The sequence below is a fragment of the Leptopilina heterotoma genome, unplaced genomic scaffold (assembly GCF_015476425.1).
Source record: "Leptopilina heterotoma isolate Lh14 unplaced genomic scaffold, ASM1547642v1 Lhet_60, whole genome shotgun sequence".
Lineage (NCBI taxonomy): Eukaryota > Metazoa > Arthropoda > Insecta > Hymenoptera > Figitidae > Leptopilina > Leptopilina heterotoma.
Genome location: NW_025111138.1, coordinates 3406812 through 3425005, shown reverse-complemented (window position 1 = coordinate 3425005; position 18194 = coordinate 3406812). Strand labels below are relative to the sequence as shown.

General features: G+C 23.4%; 1 protein-coding gene across 7 annotated transcripts in view; it reads right to left on the bottom strand.

The window, feature by feature from the left end:
- Nucleotides 1–18194, bottom strand: part of LOC122509421 (trehalase-like) — a 45307-nt gene that overhangs the window by 26573 nt on the left and 540 nt on the right. For 3 of the 7 annotated variants that reach the window (XM_043623482.1, XM_043623487.1, XM_043623489.1), the window contains exon 1: nucleotides 16443–16761. The gene's annotated coding sequence lies outside the window, so the exon portion shown is untranslated. Of the gene's footprint in view, nucleotides 1–31; nucleotides 183–14813; nucleotides 15004–16442; nucleotides 16762–16922; nucleotides 17047–18194 lie in introns of those variants that run through there. The other 4 variants (XM_043623483.1, XM_043623486.1, XM_043623484.1 and 1 more) reach the window with 4 other exon arrangements.

The following is an 18194-nucleotide window of genomic DNA, read 5'->3' as shown; positions in this document are numbered from 1 at the left end:
AAATTGTTCCTTATCGGAAAAACCGTCTAACCTTTGTCTTCTGAAAGTAAATTTCTCGACGTATCCTAGTTTCTTTGATCCAAAATTTCCTTTTTTTGAAATTACTCGATTTCGAATAGAAATACAATTGGGATGTCGATACAATTGTTACTCAGGATACCAAAACAATTGTTACTTGGATTATCAAAAAAAAAAAAAAAAAGAAAACTTTATATTATCAAAACAATCGTTACTTCTTTAAACGAAACACAATGCGGCGTGTTCTCCTCTCTTTTTTTTTGATGACTGCGTGCTTCAATCCACGCTTCCTCTCTCTCACTATGTACTTCGCGTTAAACTGAGAACTGACTTCTGAACTCGCACATAGCAAATGATTACATACGAAGAAGCTTTGACTTGGTGGGAGATGCTTGGTGGGGAAACTCAGAATTTACAACTTGAAGAAGGGGTTAAGATAGACCCACTGTGACAGCATTAAAAAAAACAACAGGTAAAATTCAAAGTATTTGTTATATTTGATAAATACAAACACACTTTTTTTTTAGCTAGGCTTTTTTAAAGTCTTTTGTACATGACAATTATTACGAAGTTAAAATTTTATTAGGAAGAAATAAAAAAAAAAATTGCCTCAATTGACATCGGAGATTGACACTTATCAGTGTTTAATGTTCAATTAATAAGAGAAAAGAAAACAAAAATATTATTTTTTTTATAGCTTTTGAAATATGTACCAGTTTGTGTAGACATTAAATTCCATTCCCACTTTCTGATTAACTGTGACTCGTGACTTTGCTTTGCGTCATACTACTAATAAGTGATATAATATATTGTCAAGAATTGTCGAGCCCACCTGGTTTTCAACGCTGATTGGTCCGTGGATCGACACACCTACATACCTACAAAATACCACTTTTATTTTCTTCTTATCGCTATAATGCCGAAGTGAAAGATCATGTATTAAGTATTTCAACGACAGCTGTATATGTATACATATATATATTACATTGCCATGACTGTACAGAAAATTTTTATATGCAAAAGTTTCATCAAAAAACCTTCTATTAATTTCAAATTTTTTTCCTTATGCGATATATGACAATTAAACAATTATTAATTAATGAAAATTTACCCCTTTTTCGAAAGTGGTATTTGCTCTATAATTGTCATGAAAAGGGACGTAAAACATTTTTTTGGGTTTTTTTGTTAATTTGTAAAATTTATCCTAAATTTTCATTTCGCAAACTTTCTATTCCTTTCGTTATTCGATTTAAATTTTTGTTTAGTTCAATTTTAAATTGACAAATTCTTGTTAGGCAGAATTTTTACTCGTTAAATCTTTATTCGAATATCTATTAAAATATCTATTGAAATATTTATTGAAATATTTATTGAAATATATGTTCAAAATCAATTATCGAATATAGATTCAATTTAGAAATTCGATAATTATATGTGTCCGACTCTGAAGAAAGGTACCTAAGAAGAAAATCATTTTAAGGTTATGTTTGTGTTATTATTACCTCAATTAATAGTTTTTGGGTTTAACTTAAAACCAAAATCAGTTTTTATTAATTATTTTTATTATACAATGAATATTTAATCATCAGTGATTTGAATTGAGATTTCATCTCTTTTGTATATTTTCAACCAAGAAATTACAAACATAACCTCAAATTTGTTGCTTCTTAGGTTCCTAAAACTTTTTTCCTTCGAATCGTCGATTATAAATGTTGTGAACTTCGCTAATTTTTATTGTTTCTTTACTTTTTGTCTTTGCTAATTTACAGACAAATTTTCAAAACAGGTTTTTGAGTTTTGTTTTATTGAATATTTTTTAAAAATTAATTTTTAAGTACACAATTTATTTTTACCACATCATTGTGAGTTTTAATTCTTTTTCCTTTCATCCGAACTTTTTAGTGAAAAACTAGATAAATAATTAGAAAAAAATGTCTTGCCATAATTTTCTTTTCGAAAATTTCAAGAAACAATTTTTTATTAAATTGAAAGATTCACAATATTCATATTTAAAAAAATAAAAAAAAATATTCAGAACATTCACATTTAAAAACTTTTTAAAAAAAATATTTTCACATTTCCCAACTTTTAATGAAATAAAGCTGAAAAAATTTTATTGCAAAACATCTATAAATTAAAAAAAAAAATTAGAGAAACAATTTTTATAATTTACTTTTCTAAATTTTTTCATGAAATAAAACCCAAAATAATTATTTGTATTGCAAAACATCTATAAATAACCAAAAAGTAGAAAAACAATTTTTTCAACCTACTTTTCCAAATTTTTAACGAAGTATAAACTCAAAAATTTCTATTCCGAAATTTAAATTAATTTAGAGGAAAATTTACAGAAAAGTAAAAAGCAGGAAGAGAATTTTTTTTGTTTACCTTCCTAATTTTTTAAATAAATAAAAGTCAAAAATTTTTTACTGCAAACCTTAAATTAATTTAAAATATTAACAATTGTAATTAACATAAAATGTACAAAAACAACTTTTTTAATTTACTTTTTCAAATATTATATACAGAAAAAAAACTCAAAAATTTCTATTGCAAAACTTAGATTAATTTAAAAAAAATTTCAAAAAAGTAAATTAAGAAAAAGCATGAAGACAATTTTTTTAATTTACTTTTCTAAATTTTTAATGAAATAAAACTTCAAAATTTCTACTGTGCAAAGCTTTAATAAATTAAAAAAATTTTTCGAAGTTTTTAGGTTTGAAAAATACTCTGGAAATGTTTTTAAATATAAAGATGAATTCAGTAACATTTTCGTCCCTAAAAACCTCAAATAATTTTTTTCGACGCGCTAATTACTAATTTACTAATTTTAGAGCCAAACTTAATTTATTTTTAAAAATTACAGAAAAAAAATAAATTAACAAAATATAGGAAAACAATTATTTTAATTTACTTTCGGGAATTATAAATGATTAAAAAATGCAAAACTCTGAATTACCAAACTTAACAAAAGATGAAAAAACAATTATTTTAATTAAATTAATTTTTAATTTAATTTTCAATAATTATTTTACTTTTGCAAATTTTCAATAATTATTTTACTTTTGCAAATTTTAAACAAAAATTGAAAATTTTGCATTACCGAACTTAAAGTATTTAAAAAAAAGTAAAAAAAACATTTTTTTAAATTTACTTTTCCAAATTTCAAAATTTGAAATAAATCTCAAAAATTTCTATTGCAAAACATCTATAAATTATACCAAAACAAAAAAATAAAAAACAATTGCTTTAATTTCGAAAAAAATCATATATTTTTCAATAAACAAGATAACAAAAAAATATTCAGAGCACTGCAATTTTTTTCCCAAAAAATAAATGACAAATTAATTTGGTAAATATGACAGAGACAAATAAAAAAAAAAAATGTTTCCATATACAATTCATTTTATTTTGTATATACATATATATATACACAATGACAAAATGCTAGCTCATTTTTTTTCCTTTTTTTTAATCTTTTAATGTCAAGTGTTTTTCCACAATTTGAAATCACATTGTTAAGTAGAACAAACTTTACGATTCAATAAATACTTGTGTATGAAGTTAATTTTAAGTGTATGCCATATTTGGTAATAATAATAATAATAAAATTAATGTTTTCGATATAAATCCCTTAGTTTGTTTGCGAAGACAAAACATTATAATTATCTCTCATAACTACTTTTTTTGATAAAGCAAAAATTCTGGAAAAAAAATTCTCAATTTTGTTTGTTTTGATACATTTTTTTCGACACGTGTAGGTACCAAATGAATTTTTTATATTATAGTTATATCGTGCGATGTATCATTTCTACTTGAGAATATTTTTAAAGCTTGACTCAACATTTTTTGTTAAATTTTTCTTTTGTCATAAAAAAAACACGGAAAAATGTTATAACTTTTAGAGTGTAAAATAATTTTAAAGAATTTTTACATAAAAAAAAATTGAATACGTACAACAAAAAATAGATTTTTATAATTTTTGTTGGTAATAATTATGTTTTGATAATTTTGATTAATTATGTTAATTATAATTATATTCCCAAAATGTACTGTTCCTGATAATAGCGTCGACGCTATTTGCTCAGCGTCAAAAACTATTATTTGGGGGTTTTTTTAGAGATAAAAATGACACTAATTTTCATTTTTATTATTCAATTTAGAAATTAAAAGACCTTCTTTAACAAAAAGCTTTTTTGCTTTATTTTTTTTTTCACTTTGTTTTATTTTAATTATTTTTTTTTGACTTCGCGAAAAAAAATTGTTAAACGCTCAGCGTCGACGCTAACTTCAGGGATCTCAAATGTTTACAAATAATATGCCCAAAAGAAAGAAAATAAAAAATTATTTTAAAAAATTAGCGAATAAAACGAAGTGTTACTTTTATAAATATTAATAATAATTAATAATTAATTAACAAATAACCTAAGTAATAAATAATTAAATAAATTTAAAGAACATCAATTTTTTACATAAAATGAAAGAAATTTGAATTTTATTCAGAACCATTAAGAATATTATTATTACTTTTAGTAATTTTTATCTTATTTTCTGCTAATGCTCCGCAAACTAGAACGATAATAATAAAAAAAAAAATATTCTCACTTTTTTTGTTGTTATAAAATTGAAATAAGTCTTACGCGTTGAAGCAATTAATTGATTGCAATTCGCAAGTGTCTTTCATTGACACCAAAGACAAAACTTCTGGTTTTTATTCATCAATTCGTTGATTCGACTTTTCAAATTGAATGTCGTAACTTATAACAGCAGGTTGATGAATATAGGGGTCTGATGTAACCGCATAAGTAATAAATTATTTAGTGTCAGCTTATTTAGAAACGATAATTACATAAAATTATATTCCTCCTCTCAACTATATAGCAAATGGTTGATCTAATCATTTTCACAGATGAGAACAAATTTTTGTAAATCAATGAAAATCTGTTTTTTCGTTTTTGGCCGATTTCTCGCTTTTTAGACTAATATTTATTTATTAAAGTAATAAATAAATTTTTAAATCAAAAACATTTCAATGTTTAAATAAATAGGGAAATATTTTTTCAATATTTTATGAAATAACAAAAAATTTACTGAATCTCGATGAAAATGAAAAAAATTAAATTTATCCCTGAAGTTAGCGTCGAGTAATTTTTTTTACGCTTTTTACGATGAAAATGTCTTTAATTTTACCTCTTTTACTTCCTTAGGGAGTTAAATTTTCAAAAAAAAAAAAAAACATTTTTAACTTAAAACCGCCGAAATTTTTTTTCTTTTCGGTTTAGTGGAAAAAAATATCGACGCTAAGCGTCGGCGCCAACTTCAGGGACGTTGAATGACAATGAAAATAAAAAGAAGAAAAATGTTTGAAGCTATGAATTAGTGACATTTTTATTTCTAAAAAACCCAAAATAGTTTTCAAAACCTAGCAAACTTCGGTCGACACTTAAACTCGACGCTAACTTCAAAGCCAATGGATAACGGACATAAAAAATATCAAAAACTCTCCAAATCTACAAAAAAAAAAAATTTTTTGTAGCAAAACAAACAAAAAGCTTATTCTGGATAAATCCGCTTACAGTTAAAGGCGATATGAAAAAAATATTTTTCCTTTCTCAAAAGGCATTCGTTCATTGGCCCTTAAAAGGCGCTTTCGCATCATCACAACAATAAAAGGTGATATGATAAAGTATAAAGACTGACCAGGAGAATAATCATTCTATTTGCTATTTTTAGCCGGAAATAGGTCGTACGGAGGGTTCATCCTCATTGGATGGTTCATCCTCATTCGTCACTAAAGCATTGACGAGATATGACACTTGAAACAAAAAATTATTTGTTATTTTTAGCCACTACTTTTCCCATTAAGAATAGTCTAATATGTTTGTCATATATATATACACAACGCACATATAAGAATATAAATTTAAAAAATTATCTTTCTTGACGCATCAATTCAATTTAAATAAATACTTCATTTCCGAAATATTATACACGCTAAATAACAATATGATTATGTTTTGTTATTGGTTATTGTGTTTAATATTTCAATTGTACAGTCACCTTGTGACGCAATACATTTTTTTTACGAAATAAAAAAACATTTATTAGTGATAAAAGAATTATTGTTCTAAATAGAGAATTTAGGTTCCTGAAATTAGCGTCGACGCTGAGGACCGAACACTTTTAATATTTAATTATTATCTAAAATTTTAACTGAAATTCGTTTTTTTTTAAATCAATTCTTATCAGAAAGTTCCACTGAAATTCAATTATTTTAAATACAAAAATAAGTAATTTATCAATTTTATAAAAAATAATTAAATTTCTGACTAACAAACATTTTTGTTTGCCAAGGTCGCGTGGAATTTGATTTTGTCAACTGAACTGCCACCTGACAGTGACCTTGGCGTTCGCAGGTGAAGAAAAGCATCTCCATATTGAATCTCAAGATGTTCGTAATTCCACAATTATTTATAATCAAATTTAGAGAGTTTGGCAATTAATATATAAACGCATTTCAATTTTTAATTTACTTTCCTTTTAGACATTTTTACAATCTCCAAATATTTTAGTTTTGAAATTAATTTTTCCCCTACAGAGGCTTCACACTCGATAATTAATTTTAAAAAAAGCATCAAAAAGTAGCTTTTATACTGAGAAAAAGTAGTAAAAAAAATAGCTATCGAAAAATAATTTTAACGAATAAAAAAAAAATTGTTTTAGTCGATTCACTTAAAGATTTTATTCAGTATTTCCCTGTTTTCTGATTCCCATAAAAAATATTTAATTTTATTCTAATCCTTCTGAGAACTACAATTCTAAATGTTTGAAAATTATTTTCCCAATTTTTTTTACATAAAATTCTTCAAAAATACAATTATATTTAGGTAAAAGTAATTTTTAAAAGTAAACAAATAAAATTAGTTAAAACATAAAATTTAATTTGAATTGTTTACAAGAATTTTTACTTCAAAAAATTTAAATTTTATTACAGTTTTACAACTATAACATTTTTCAACGATTTCAATATATAATAATCTTTTAAAATTTAATTATTTTTAAAAAATTGTACAATAACACTTTTAATATTATTATCTAAAATTTTAACTGAAATTCGTTTTTTTCAAATCAATTCTTATCAGAAAGTTCCACTGAAATTCAATTATTTTAAATACAAAAATAAGTAATTTATCAATTTTATAAAAAATAATTAAATTTCTGAAAATTTTATTATTTATAAAAATAATTGAATTTTTGCGAAGAATTTTATTTAATTTTTTTTAAATAATTGAAATCTCGTGAAAAATTTTATTATTTGGGAAAATAATTAAATAATTGTCAAGAATTATAGAAAGAATTAAAGAATTTATCCATTTTTTTTAAATGATTGAATTTCTGAGAAGAATTTTATTATTTATGAAAATAATTGAATATTTGCGAAAATATTATTTAATTTTTTTTTAAATAATTGAATTCTCGTGAAATTTTTTATTATTTGAGAAAGTAATTGAATAATTGTGAAGAATTACACGGAGAGACCGAGATTACTAATTTTTGTATAAAATCACACTAGAATTTACTATATTCACATTGCAACCACCGGAAATAAGGGGACTTTTTGTATTTTTTACTATTTTCTACACTAAGTCACTAATCCCGACAAATGTTCACCAAATTAGCAAAGTTTCTTACTATTTCGTCCAATAGTTCCAAACAACTGTAGTAAAACTCAGAAACATTGTGTACGTAAAATTACTATAGTCGTTGTAAATGCAGAAAGAAAGAGTGAAAAGAAAAAATACGGATTTTTGTCGCCGGTTTCCCGTCAATTCTTGACTAGTGGAGGTAAACTGGAAGGATTTTTACATACACAGACACACACACTCACACACTTATATATTTGTTGTTGGATAAATATTTGAAGACACACACATGTTTATTTCACTTATATGTATAGACGCGGTTAATTAATACACTAATACACAACTGCACGCACGACAACGAATTTCACTGAAAGTATACATCTTTGTTTCCTTATATATTGAATGATGAAAATTTACAGCACTTACGAGAAAGCAGTTTACTTTTAACAACTTATTATAAGACATACTTCTTGGGACAGGAATAAATGCAAAATTTATTAATTTATAATGGTCAATTTCTGAGATACCGAACGACCTACGTTTCACTTTATATTTAATTATTGTAGATAATATCCAAATTTATTTTACATACGCGAAACATAGTCACTGTCAATGATCGGAAGGCATCGGCTCATTTACGGAGATTGACGAGGTTAGCAACCAATAGAAATACAGGCGCCATATGACTGCACTCGCTAGCCACACTTGCTCACCAAAAATTACTACAGTGGATAGAAGATTTTAGTGGAAAATGTTTTCATTTGTCAGATTTTGTCTAATTAAATTAGAGAAAACTATAATCAATTTTCGCTACATTTACAACTCTTACACAAAATATTAAAACTTGCTATTTCAATGTAGCAAATTTATCTATTTCTTTTGTAAATTTATCTAATTCTGTAGTACATTATGCTAAAAGTCCCCTTATTTCCGGTCATTGCAACCGTTTTTAGTAATTTTTACGAATGTGGGTCTCTCCGTGTAAAGAAGTTATCAATTTTTTGGAAATAATTGAATTTCTTAGAAGAATGTTATTATTTATAAAAATAATTGAATTCTTGAGAAGAATTATTTTATATTTAATTCTTTTAAAATAATTGAATTCTCGTGAAATTTTTTTTTTTGGAAAATAATTGAATAAGTGTGAAGAATTAAAGAATTTATAATTTTTTTTTAAATAATTTAATTTTCATGAAAAATGTTATTGCTTGTGAAAATAATAGAATTCTTGCGTTAGAATTTTACAACAATTAACATTTTCAATGATTTCAATTTAATAATCTTTTAAAATGTAATTATTTCTAAAAAAAATCGTACTATAACGCTTTTAATATTTAATTATTATCTAAAATTTTAACTGAAATTCGTTTTTTTTAAAATCAATTCTTATCAGAAAGTTCCACTGAAATTCAATTATTTAAATACAAACATAAATAATATATTGAAGAATTGAATGTTTCTCAACAATTGAATTATTATAAATTTCTGAAAATTTTAATAATTATGAAAATAATTGAATTTTTGCGAAAATATTATTCAATTTTTTTTTTAAATAATTGAATTCTCGTGAAATTTTTTATTATTTGAGAAAGTAATTGAATAATTGTGAAAAGTTAAAGAATTTATCAATTTTTTTGAAATAATTGAATTTCTTAGAAGAATGTTATTATTTATAAAAATAATTGAATTCTTGAGAAGAATTTTATATTTAATTCTTTTTAAATAATTGAATTCTCGTGAATTTTTTTTTTTTTTTTGAAAAATAATTGAATAATTGTGAAAAATTAAAGAATTTATAATTTTTTTTTAAATAATTTAATTTCTTATAAGAATTTTATTATTTATGAAAATAATTGAATTTTCATGAACAATTTGATTGCTTGTGAAGAAAATAATTCAATTCTTGCTGTAGAATTTTATAAAAAATTTTTAAATTGATTTTTTTTTTTGAAAAACTTTATGAAATATATTTTTAAACAATTAAATTCCTATGGAGATTTTATATTACTTATAAAAAAATTGAGAGTTTGTGAAGAAATTTATATTAAAATTGTTGGTATTGAAAATCTTTGATTATAAAAATTTTTTTAATAATGAAATCGTTTCAATGAATTTTATTACAATAACTTTTAGAATTTTTTTCTATTTCAACTGTTAGCGAATTTAAAGTGATGCAAATTTCCCCGAAAAATAAAAAAAAAAGTATCTTTTAGTTTCGAACTAAAAAACTATAATTTTTGCTTAAAAAAGTTTTGTTTGATAAAATAAAATATTTTCTTCTTTCCCTTCTAAAATCATATTGATTATAAATAAACATTGCGAACATCACCGAAGAATTATAAAAAGCCAAGAAGAGTATAAATAATGAAAATTCTACACAATTATTAATGTATTGTTATAGGACAGGAAAAATTGAGATAATTCAAATAAGATAATACTTCACGAAGAATTTCGAGAGAAAAAAAAAGAAAAAAACTAGAAAAACGTGTCAAAGAAATAGAAAAACGTGCTACGTTTATGTAATATGTACACACATGTGGAATTATTTCTTCGCAATAAGAATTAACTAACATAATTTAAAAAGTAAAATCTTGATGATTGTCTAATATAATAGATATTTATCGATAAATGTAACAAATCCGGTTCCGTATTTAATTTTCATATAGCAGACAGAATAATTATTTTCACTGTCAGGCAATTTATTTAAAATTTATTAAATCGCGAAGTCCTATTATCATTTCGATAAATAGCAAATTAATTTTTTCCCCTCAAATTTCAATTACAAATTTTGTCTCTATTACAAACAAAAATGAAAAAAAAAGTAAAAAATTTAAAAAATTTAATTAAATTAAATTAAAAATTTTAAATTTTAAAGTAAAATTTGATTTAAAAGAAGCATTCTTTTTTAGATATTAACTTTGAAATTAAAATTTATAAAATTACAAAAAAAAGGTTTTTCAAATTAACTTTTTTCATGAAAAATTAATGTCGCAAGATTTTTATCTAATGTATTTATATTAAAATTTAATTTGTTTTAAAATGTACATAAAATAGAATTAATTGTTCTTCATTTTGTCAATAATGAATGATTTTGCAATATATCTTTATCATCAAATAAAAGAATTAATTCCGAATCAATAAATATTAAGATGCTTTAAAAATTAGCTGGGAATTTCATAATTATATTTGTGAGTGAAGTAAATTCAAGAGACATTATTTTCACAATTGTCTGTAAGAATAAATTTAATAAATTTTTCCAAACATTAAATTAAATTAATTGTAATAATTTTAAAATATTCATCGTATTAATTTTAAAATTATTACAATTAAATTAATTTTTGAAAAATTAATTCTAAATTATAGGATTACTTATATTTATTATTAATTGTTACGGAATTATGAATCGCTTTTAAAATTATTGTTATTCAATAATATCTAATTTAATATTAATAATAATATTTTTATAATATTTAATTTCAAAAATTCTATTTTTCTTTTTGAAAAAGAAAAAGGAAATAAATTTGGACCATTTATATTTCTCCTTCGATTACAATGTTTTAAGAGAACTTCCATTTTTTAGATATAAATAAAAAACTTCGCAAAATTTCAATTTTTTTATCACAATTTTTTTTAACAAAATCTCATTATTTTTTTAATAAACAGTACTAATTAATAATTAATAATTAACAATTAACAAGAGTTAATTATTTATCATTTTCTTTATAACTAACTAACCAAGAATGTCTTAATGTTTTGCTGTATTGTATATTCAATATTTATTTTTTTATAAATAATAGGTAATTCTAAAAAATGATTATTAATTTTAAAGTTAAAACAATTATTATTTTTATTTATTCTTTTGTTTTGTTACACCAAGAATTGAAATGAGGTACACGGAGAGACCGAGATTACTAATTTTTGTATAAAATCACACTAGAATTTACTATATTCACATTGCAACCGCCGGAAATAAGGGGACTTTTTGTATTTTTTACTATTTTCTACACTAAGTCACTAATCCCGACAAATGTTCACCAAATTAGCAAAGTTTCTTACTATTTCGTCCAATAGTTCCAAACAACTGTAGTAAAACTCAGAAACATTGTGTACGTAAAATTACTATAGTCGTTGTAAATGCAGAAAGAAAGAGTGAAAAGAAAAAATACGGATTTTTGTCGCCGGTTTCCCGTCAATTCTTGACTAGTGGAGGTAAACTGGAAGGATTTTTACATACACAGACACACACACTCACACACTTATATATTTGTTGTTGGATAAATATTTGAAGACACACACATGTTTATTTCACTTATATGTATAGACGCGGTTAATTAATACACTAATACACAACTGCACGCACGACAACGAATTTCACTGAAAGTATACATCTTTGTTTCCTTATATATTGAATGATGAAAATTTACAGCACTTACGAGAAAGCAGTTTACTTTTAACAACTTATTATAAGACATACTTCTTGGGACAGGAATAAATGCAAAATTTATTAATTTATAATGGTCAATTTCTGAGATACCGAACGACCTACGTTTCACTTTATATTTAATTATTGTAGATAATATCCAAATTTATTTTACATACGCGAAACATAGTCACTGTCAATGATCGGAAGGCATCGGCTCATTTACGGAGATTGACGAGGTTAGCAACCAATAGAAATACAGGCGCCATATGACTGCACTCGCTAGCCACACTTGCTCACCAAAAATTACTACAGTGGATAGAAGATTTTAGTGGAAAATGTTTTCATTTGTCAGATTTTTTCTAATTAAATTAGAGAAAACTATAATCAATTTTCGCTACATTTACAACTCTTACACAAAATATTAAAACTTGCTATTTCAATGTAGCAAATTTATCTATTTCTTTTGTAAATTTATCTAATTCTGTAGTACATTATGCTAAAAGTCCCCTTATTTCCGGTCATTGCAACCGTTTTTAGTAATTTTTACGAATGTGGGTCTCTCCGTGTACAAATTATGTTTTTTTTTCATTTTTTCTTTATTTTCAATGAAAACTTTGAATATTGTTAAAAAATTGTCATTGAGAAAGAGAAATTATGCAATTTTTTCCTTTTTTCAAAAAAAAAAAAAAAAAAAGTGATCTTGCAACAATGTAAAAATAATAATTGACAAATCAAGATCATGCAAATATTTTACATTTTTTTCTAAAAAAAAATAATTTTTGTTAAAAATTTTGTCTCACAAATCAAAATTACAATTTTATTTATTTGTCTAAAAAAAAATTCGAAAATTATTTAACAAATTGTTAAATATTATTAAAAAATAAAGAAAAAAATTTGCATAATTTCTTATTTATTAATCACGATTTCTAAGAAAATTCTGATTTTTTGGAAATAAATAAAAAAAGAATTAAAATTATAAAATATAAAATATATTTATAATTATTTGTTATTTTACTTCCTCAAAGAAAACTTTATTTTATTATATTGTAATTATTTATTATTTTATTATAATAATTTATTAATTATTAATTGTATTATTAATACAACTACTCTAATTCATTCTACTCTCTCGATGAAGTAACAACATTTCCTCCACTATTTATTAATTTTTAAGCAGTTGAATTTTTTAGTAATGAAAAAATTATTTTTTTTTCAAAAGATGAATAAAAGAGAAAAAAATAATAATAAAACGCGTGCTGCCATCTTATCACATTTCTTTGAACAATTTAATACTAAACAATGAGAAAAACCAGTTTTATCGACATCCTTTTCTTTAATAGTACTTTGTTATCTTTTAATGATAAAATTTTTTTGAATTATAAGCTCAATGAAAATTTCTCTTCCTTCTGTGACTCACATAAATTAATAAACATATTTTACTGCTAATTAATTGATAAAATTAATCACAATTTAAAATTATATCTGAACAAAAAACATTCAAAACCTTCTATTAATTATAATTATAATTTTATTATTAATTTTACACTTTTATTTTGTAATAAACACTCGAAAATATTTACATGAAGATGATTAACTTCAATTTTTATTTCAATTTCAATTAAATTTTTAAATTGAAAACAAACGTGTTTTCAAGTTGAAAAAAATGTTAGTTAATATATTAATTAATTAATTAATACTAATTATATAATTATAATTATTAATTATACAATTATAGTATTAATTATATAATTACAAAATTAATAATAATAATAATAATAATAATAATGTTTTCTTGTTTATTAGTAACAATAAAAATTTTATAAAATAAAAATAATTTGTATTTTTTACACCAATGAATAATAAACCCCCTTTTCCAAAAATGGAAGAACCGAAAAATGTTAATGACTGCAAATTATGCATAAATGGAATGAATGTGAGTTCAAAGATTAATTTTTTTACGTCACGAGAAATACCAACAAGTTCATTTTAATGACGTCAAAAAAAAAACAATAGCCATCAATGGACCTTCAGCGATTATTTGATTATTGAAAAGAATTTAATCGAATAGACATTCATTTATTATCTTAATCGAGGCACCATCATTTTTTTGTCTATTAAATATATACGAAGACCGTGTGATATGAAAAATGTTTCTTAAATCGGCAGCAAATTATTCTCTGATAACGAATATTATTATCTTACTCAAATAATAAATTTTCGAAATAAAACGATCAATTTATGTTTCAAGAACATTATTTTACTTTTTTTTGTACTTTTAATCATTGAAAAAAAATATTTAAACGAGAAAGAAATTTTATGAATATTATTTTACTTTTTTGTACTTTTAATCATAAAAAAAAATATTTATAGTAGAAAGAAAATTTATGAGAAGGAGAAAATTGATATGCAAAAAGAAAATTTATGTGAGAAGAAAATTTTATATGAAAAGGAAAATTTATATGGGAAAAAAATATTTGTATATGGAACAAAATTTACTTTCAAACAAAACAGAATTTTTCCCTTTTAATTTGACAAAATTAGTTAAATTAATCTGATTTGTAATTAATCAGATATAATTTGAAATTAATTATATCTGATTTGAAATTAATTAAAATTCAATTTGAAAATAATTTAAATACAAAAATTCGCAATGTAGGTACAAAAATTAAAATAATATTTATAATTAAATTAGGAAAATAATTTAAAAACACAAAAAATGCGGTACGTACTTTTTGAAAATCGACTTTTTTCTCAACTTGTAATAGAAATCCTAAATTTAAACATTTTTTCTTTGCGTATTCAAAACTAATAAAACGAGAAATTTTGTGCACTCAAATTCACTCACAATCACTGTGAAAATATTTCGAATTTTCAAACGACACTTTCCTTAAAAACAGTAATAAAACAATTTATGACTTAAATATTATTTTTATACTTGAAAAAACTACACAAACAAATTTTTAAATTGATAAAAAATTAAATATTTTTAATTGAAAATAAATAAATAAAATTTCTAAATTGGCGAGGCAAGTTTTGCACGGTCCGGTCAGTTGCTAACTGATGAGACATGAATCAACACGACATATAGGTACATCAACTGTATGATTGATCCTGATTCGACATGATTATACAGTTGATTACCGCGTCAATAACTTTGTATTGCTTTATTTTCCAATCTATATTGCGTAACAAGTAAATAAAAAATTTAATCCAATTAGGAACATTTTTGAAATATTTATCAAAAAAGATTTCAATTAAAAAAATATTTATTTATTTATTTGAGAAATATACTTAAAATATTTATTTTAAGCACAAACAACCAAATAATTAACGTTTATAATTTATTATAGATTTCTTTTACATATTTTTTGTGTTATTGCCTTGTTATCAATTTTTATCTTATTTGTAAATTAAGTAAAATTAATTAATATTGTAACTGTATAGAATGGAGAAAAATTTGTCACACAAAGAGTTTGTCATAATGTTTGAACTTTTCCACAATTAAAAGATCTCATCAAATTGATTAGGGTCATTGGCGTTTGAGAAATTTCTATTGTATATTGCTAGTGATATTCAATAATTTCCTCTTTTGTTCAAAACTAAATAGAAAATAAAAGAAAATAAGAAAAGAGAGAAGAAAATAAAAAATAAAATAAAAAGTAATAAAATAAAGTAATAATTAAAAATAAAAAGTAAAATTTAAAAGAATTTATTGAAATCTCATAGACTAATGTAAACTTTTCCACGATTGAAAGATTCGATCAAATAGATCATGGTCATAGACAGCGGAGAATTCTTGTTTCCTTACATTGAGGTATGTATTTATTGAGCGTGTATTGAGTATGTATTTATAAGGGATGTAGTAATAGAAATCAGAAATGATCGATTTCTCATTAACGTAATTGAAATTACACGGAAAGCACAAAGTAGTTATTGATGTATTTACATATGATTACATGTTAACAAATGTATTCATGTATCACTATTCAATAGTCAAAATAAGTAAATTACAAAACAAGTGTGAATTAAAATTAAGGCCTTAATTCAATAATATATTGACTTTCTCTATAATAATAACTTCGAAAATTTAAATAATCAAATAAATAATAACCACGAGTAATAACATAACCTTATGTTTAATATTTACTTAAAGAAAAGACGCTTGTTTTCTATTTAATAACAGAAAAAAGTAACTATTCTTTCTATAATGAGACTTCAACTTGTGAAATTTGCAAAGTGTTTACAAACACGTGTTTAAACACATTGAGCTTACGGTGCTTTTAAAGTTTCGTCAAAATAGTGTAAAATTAACAAACACATCACCATATTTTATTGTAATAAGTATTTAAATTACTCACATTATCTTGTTTTAGAATTATTATTGAAGTATTTTGTTCTAAAGTGTTAAAACAAATGATAATAAATCACTGTGTGTTGATCGTTGATGAAAGTATTTTGATGATTCTAACCACAATATTTTAGATGATGATGTCGCAGAATTATATTGAATCACATCACTCAAAAACACCTTTTTACGAAAGTGAACATATTAAATTTTGTAAAACACGACAATTATTGATAAAACGACACTGCACATTGGAATATATTATTTAAACTCAAAGACATAAAAAAAGGAACAACTCGAACAACCGACAACCGTCAACTGCCATGACGTCATTCAGAGATGGGTAAGTCAATTACTGTTTAACGTTTACATGTGAATCTGCCTTTAGAGCGTAAGAAACATAATGGTGCAATCACACCGTGTTCTCACACCGTATTATTTATTTTAATTCTTTTAATTTAATAAAATTGTTATTAACTTTTAAATAACTCACCGATATCTTGAAAGTTGGTATCTTTCTAATTTTTGAGTAATTATCCAATGATGGTGTTTTTGATATCGCGAATTAATTCGTTGCCCGCTGTAGCACAGGCGACGTTGCCAAACAACCAGCATCACTAAAAAATTTTGAAATTGCACAATGAAATTCAAATTTTATTTATTTAGTTATTTAAAAGATTTCTATTTTTGTTAAAAAAAAATGTTTAGAGACTATAGTAATTTTAAAAATAATAATTTATAAAAAATAATTTTTAAAAATTCACCGGGGGGCCCTTAATTAGTTATTTAGTTTCCCAGCCCTGCTTTAAAACACCATAGAGTGAAGTTAGCCATTAACAAACCGTCAAATAGTGAGAACTCGGATTAAGGAACATTTTAAAATAATGTTAAATATTAAAAAGTTTTTTAAACATTTCTATAAAGTGCAATAGGATTAGGTACTTTTTTGTTGATCAAGTTTTATTTTTAGTTTTGCAGTCATGCTTTCTTGTATGAGTTTTTGATTACTACATTTTTCAATAACATGCAAGACGAATAGTTTTCAGAACTGGTACACATAGAAATATAGGTATTTATAAAATTTTATTTAATATTATTAAACTGTTTACTTGAAATATTCATTGATTGAAATATAATAATATTGACAGCGTAGAAAAGATAACTATTAAGCAATTGAAAATTGGTATCAGGCAGGGTTGCGCAGTTACGCGTAACTCGAGGTTTTCTACGTATGTTACATGTATGTTACATGAAGTAACATACGTATGTTACCCCCCACTCTCGAAAAATACATGGATGTAACAATGTAAGGACGTAACGTACTAGGTAACATACAGTAACAAACCCATGTAACATACATGAAGTATGTTACGTACCCATCCCTGGTATCAGGTGCCCTTTGTACGCATCATATCAAAGATCAGATAAATTTATTTATCAATTTGATTTTTGATTTGCTAATTGTTGCTAGAATATACTTATTATTTTTCAATATACTGTAAAAATTTCTTAGAAATATTTACTGTATGTTAAATTCGTTAAATTCCAAAAAATGATTTTTTAGGTTATGTTTGATAAAAAAATAGAATGACATGCGTGAAATATCCTTTTTTAAATTTCTAAAAATCTAGAGGTTATAAATTAATAAAATAAAATAAAAACTATAATTAATTGAAAAAACCTCTATAGATTTCTTAACCTTATCGAAGTAAATACTATAAATAAAAGTAAATTAAAAATAATATATTCACTATCGAAAGCTAAA